Raw genomic sequence first — 6,048 nt, 5'->3', positions numbered from 1 at the left:
TAAGAACTATTTATTATATATCTGAAATTCAAATTTAACTGGCATCCTATATTTTTATTTACCATACCTGGCAACCCAGAAGTTGTCTAGCCAAAAAAGTCAGACCTGAATCTGATTAAGTCTTAAAATCTAACTACCAGGAAATATGGGAGACAGGAGACTATGTTAAAAATGCCACCACCGTGGATGGCAGTGTCATCAGCAATGTGCAGACTGTGAGGACAGACCACTCAATTTTTTCAACAAAGAAAGAGACAAGGGGAAGGCAGGGGGGAAGCCGGGGAGGCTTGTTTGGTTTCTGTTTCAAAAGGTCAAGGGTAGGTGCAGCCACTAGGAGAAATGGTCTGGCTTATGAAGGCCACATGACTCTCACTCCAGGGCTTCCTCTCTGCTCTCCTGCCTCCTGCCTTACACTTCACGGTCCTGCAGACACATCGAATTGAGGGTCCTTAGGAGCAATCTTGAGAGACACTTGAGATCAAGTCTTGTTTTACGAAGCCAGGTTGCAAGCAGAGGGGTATTGTGGGCAGGAGAGAAAAGGCTAAGAGCCTGCTTTCCGGGTGGGACCAGATGAGAGCTGAGATGTGGCAACTGCAGAGACACTTGGAAAAGAGGGCAAGGAGCACCCTGCTGGCTCAGTCGGTGGAGCGTGCAACTCTTGATCCTTGGGGCTGTGAGATCCAGCCCCACGTTGGGCAGCCTAGAGGTTACTTAAAAAACAAACAAACATGGGGCGCCTGGGTGGCGCAGTCGGTTGAGCGGCCGGCTTCAGCCGGCTCACGATCTCGCGGTCCGGGAGTTCGAGCCCCGCGTCGGGCTCTGGGCTGGTGGCTCGGAGCCTGGAGCCTGTTTCCGGTTCTGTGTCTCCCTCTCTCTCTGCCCCTCCCCCGTTCATGCTCTGTCTCTCTCTGTCCCAAAAAAATAAATAAATAAACGTTGATAAGATATACTCAAATATGGAAAAAAAAGTTTAAAACAAACAAACAACAAATAAATAAATAAATAAATACCCCCCTCACCCTTTGCAGAGGTGGTAGTCTTCTCATGTAACAAAATACGATTATTAGATGTATGATTGCCTCCTGAAACACCGACTTTAACCGTTGCTGTCTCAATACACCATAAAGGAATATTCTAGAGTTAGAAACAAGGGTCAGCTCACTGCGGCAGAAGTCATTTTCCCAGGCATGTGGAGACGTTTCTCTCTGCAGTGGAAAGCCCAGCTTGCTTCCGGTTTTCATTTGCAGCTTCAACTCTGAGTGCCTGCCATGTGCATGTCTTGTGATGTGTTATGGCAGCTGTGATGAGGCTCGAGTCACAATTCAGTGACAACCTTGGAAGAAGATCCCTGGTAGAGTCGGGCAATCGAGAGTCTCACTCTGGGAGGGCACCTGGGTGGCTCAGCCGGTTACACGTCCGACTTCCCCTCAGGTCGTGGTCTCGCAGTTCGTGAGTTCGAACCCTGCATCAGGCTCTGTGCTGACAGCTGGGAGCCTGGAGCCTGCTTCGGATTCTGTGTTTCCCTCTTTCTCTGCCCCTCCCCTGCTCATACTCACTTTCTCTCTCTCTTTCAAAAATAAATAAATAAACATTTAAAAAATTAAAGATTAAAAAAAAAAGAGTTTTACTCTGGGAAGCACTGGCTGTTTTGAGAGACCTGAGCCCAGCACCATTTCTTTACCCAAGAGTAAGATAAAAAGAGAGAAAGGAGATGATCCTGCTCCTTCACCTGCTCCCCTCTCTAGAGCAAAGGAAACACAATGTAGAAAAAGGTAAGGAAAGGCTACTGAGGCTTGAACTGGGTTTGAGTTGAAGGGGTCTCCCCAGGGGCACCTGGGTAGCTCAGTCAGTTAAGCGTCCGACTCTTGGTTTCAGCTCAGGTCATGATCTCACAGTTCTGGAGTTCGAGCCCTGCGTGGGGCTCTGTGCTGACCGTGTGGAGCCTGCCTGGGATTCTATCACCCTCTCTCTCTGTCCCCCCACCCCCCCGCTCTTGTACACATACACACTCTCTCTCTCAAAAATAAATAAACATTTTTAAAAATGTTTAAGTATCCCATTGGTGTTGCTATTAAAATATTTCAGGGTTTTTTTGAGGTTTTTGGAGGAAAAACAAAGACCTAAACTTTTTTTTTTTTTTTTTTTTGCAGCTTAAGCATACAACTTGTTCCCCAGACATGGCTCTGAAGGACTCTGGGTGGTCCAAAAACTCATCTCTTCCTTCAGAGATGGAGGTGTGTCACCACTGGAAAGAAGCCATAAGTTAGCCAAGCATGACTCAGTGAGGAGACCTGGAAAGGTTCGAGGCAATATCTCCATGGGTGGAGTGGTGGGATAGTGTGAGGTTGCCTCTAGGCTGGAGGCTCAGGGAGGGCAGAGGCCAACACACTGCAGGTGCACAATAAGGGTTTGTTGACTGGGGCGCCTGGGTGGCTCAGTCCGTTAAGCGTCCGACTTCGGCTCAGGTCACGATCTTGCGGTCCGTGAGTTCGAGCCCCGCGTCGGGCTCTGGGCTGATGGCTCAGAGCCTGGAGCCTGCTTCCGATTCTGTGTCTCCCTCTCTCTCTGCCCCTCCCCCGTTCATGCTCTGTCTCTCTCTGTCTCAAAAATAAATAAAAAACGTTAAAAAAATTTTAAAAAAATTAAAAAAAAAGGGTTTGTTGACTGAATGAGTAAATGAGAAAGACCATCAATGCATACAAAAGTGTAAGTGGTGCAATGTGTGTTAAAAATTAGAAAAAAGAAGCCCACTTTTTTCATTTATGCAGGCTCACGTAGGATCTGAATATAGCCTTTCCAGCTCAAGGAAAGCTGAGCCACAGGAGTAAGAGGTATGAGAGCCAGCCCTGGATACCATCAGCACTCTTAAGAACAGCACCAGAGTCCCAGGAGATTTGAAAAACATTTTTTTTTTTTATAAAATAGAAACAAATGCCAAAATTCTGCCCTTCCAATAAAGACTACAGACTTTTTTGTGCATGCCAATAAAGCCTCAAGGTTGGGAGACTGTATTATTAGTTTCCTTGGGCTTCTGTAACCAAGGACCACAAATTTGGTGGCTTAAAATAACAGAAATTATTGTCTCACGGTTCTGAAGGCTAGAAGTCCAAAATCAAGGTGTCAGCAACACCACGTTCCCTCTGAAACCTGTGGAAGAATCCTTCGTCGCCCTGCTTGTGGTGGGTTGTTGGCACTCCCTGGCATCTCTTGGCATGTAGCTGCGTCTCTCCAGTCTCAGCCTTCAATCTTCACATAGACTTCTCCCCATGTGTCTGTCTGCATGTGACCGTCTGCTTATGAGGACACTAGTCACATTGGATTAGGGGTTCTTCCTACTCCAGCATGACTTCATCTTAACTAATCATCTATTAGTTAATAGGTGTCCTGAGCTGTCAGCACAGAGCCCGACGCGGGACTCGAACTCACGAACTGTGAGATCATGACCTTAGCTGAGGTCGGACGCTTAACCAACTGAGTCACCCAGGCGCCCCACGAAATGACCTATTTCTAAATAAGGGCAGATTCTGAGGGACTAGAGTTAAGATTTCAACATATTTTTTTTCAGGGGAACATAATCCAACTCATAACAGAGGCAGTTTTGGAGCATGTTACAATTAAAACAGGGTTCAGTGACCCAGTTGACCCAGAAAGTCAAATTGTTACCTGCTTAGTTACTACCTTCTGAAAGTTGATATAAACCATCAGGCTCCTGTTGGGCAAATTTCCCAATGTATCAAACCAATCCTGTCTGACCAAACCTTTCCAGCCTGCTGTTTTCTAGAACTTGAATCCAAGGGTCATGCTAACTGTGGGTAACTCCTTTCTGGGACACTCATTTCCTGCCTTTTCTTCCAGAACAGACACACAACAATCAAGAGGCATCACTAGGACAAAAAAGTTATTTACTCATCAATCTCTGGCCCTTCATGAGCTCCGAGGCTGGCAATCCATGGCTGCTAAATCAAGGCTCTTCATCCTATTTATATCATGGAACACAGTGGGAAAAAAAATAGTAGCGTTTGTAAAGTACTAGGGAAAAGGGACAGAGCTTCTCTAGCAACTGCAGGCCCTTTCCAGATTTCTGAATGCGAGGGACGTCGCCATCTCAGGCCACCAGACACCTACCTCTGGGCCCTGGGAGGAATGTGTAGGGCTAGACAATTGCACTCAGATGTCAATCTAGAGGAAGTACTACTAATCCCACTACCCCCTTCAGGGGTCTCCATTTGGTGACCCCAGACTTTTTCTTCCCATGCACATGCACACAACTCGCTTATAGAAAGGGAAACAATTAGCCTAAACTACCTCATCTCCACGAAGAACCACCACGGTTCTAATTCTTTAGCAGAGGACATTTTCAGTTTAGATTTAGAATAGATCTAAAGTGTCTCAGATCACAAGGCAGTCCAGCGAGTAGTTCGGGATGAGAGCTGGAAGCTGTGGAAGATGAAGGTCTCAGCAAAAGGACATGGCTGGCTTGGGAATGGGCTCTTGTCTGGCCTCTGTCTTGGATTACCTGAAGGGATTTAGCCAGCTTCCCTAGGTTGCGGTTTCCCGAAATGGCAACGTCTCCTCAAAGGCACAGATTCTTCTCAAGTACCGCCTCCTCCAGACAGCCCTCCTCGGTGATCTAGCCTGAATCTGGTGACCCTTCTTCACTCTGACACCTACTTTCGCCATTGCGCCTATTGTACTATAGAGTAATTTATTGTCGTTCTTAGCAGGCTGCAAGCTCCTGGCTCTTAGTTTCCTTTTATTGCCCATGACTAGCACCCGGTTGGCACACAAGCTTACTGAACAAAATGAATGTCACAAATCACTTAGGGGACAATGGATGACTACTTCCACAAGTCACACACAATTTCTTTTTTTCTTTTTTAAGTTTTTGTATTTATTTTTGAGAGAAAGAGAGAGTGTACACATGCCAGGAAGGGGCAGAGAGAGAGAGAGAGAGAGAGAATCCCAAGCAGGCTCCCCGAGGCGGGGCTTGAACTCATGAGCCATCAGATCATGACCCGAGCCAAAGTCGGACACTTAACCAACGGAACCACCCAGGCGCCCCCGTCACACACGATTTCTGCTTGGTGCCCTTACCGTCTCCTTCTCTGCTCACACCTGCTTTCAGGAAGCTATCAAATTGGCTGTATCTTACTGGTTCCTCCTTCTACCTTCCTGCCACTCCCTCTTGCTCAATTCTGGTTTCCTCGGTTTCCACAGGCTGCCACCTACCAGGATTTTCCCACTGAGAAGGGACTAAGAGGTGTCGGTCACACTTCTGCCGTGGGTGTCTCCTGATTGTTCTTCACTCCTTCCTTGGCAGCTCGTGCATGGGCCACAGCTGGCCACCTGACCCAGATCAATACCTAGAGCCCCAGGCTCCCGTTAATTAGGGAGAAGGGATCTGGCTGGCTGTGACCTTCATTCATTCATTCACTCACTCATTTATGCTATTTATTTATTTATTTATTTGCTGTGATGGCTTTATTGAGATACAGTTCATACCAATACAATCCATCTTTTTATTTTTATTTTTATTTTTTTTCAACATTTATTTATTTTTGGGACAGAGAGAGACAGAGCATGAACGGGGGAGGGGCAGAGAGAGAGGGAGACACAGAATCGGAAACAGGCTCCAGGCTCTGAGCCATCAGCCCAGAGCCTGACGCGGGGCTCGAACTCACGGACCACGAGATCGTGACCTGGCTGAAGTCGGACGCTTAACCGACTGCGCTACCCAGGCGCCACAATCCATCTTTTTAAACTGCGCAAATCACTGATTTTAGTATATTCACAGAATTGTGCAACCGTCACCAATTCTGGAACATTTCATTATCCCCCCAAAGAAACCTCACACCCCTCGGCCATCCTTCCTCATCCCCCTCCCCCCAGGACTTGTCAACCATCAATCTACTTGCTAGCTTGCGTGGATTTGCCTGTTCTAGATATGTCATATAAATGGAATCATATAATACGTGGCCTTTTGTGTCTGGCTTCTCTCACTTAGCGCAATGCTCCGAAGGTTCATCCGTGTAACGGTAACACGTATCC

The sequence above is a fragment of the Puma concolor genome, chromosome B3 (assembly GCF_028749965.1).
Source record: "Puma concolor isolate L17-30 chromosome B3, mPumCon1.1.hap2, whole genome shotgun sequence".
In the NCBI taxonomy this organism is placed as follows: Eukaryota; Metazoa; Chordata; class Mammalia; order Carnivora; family Felidae; genus Puma; species Puma concolor.
This window is presented reverse-complemented; position numbering follows the sequence as displayed.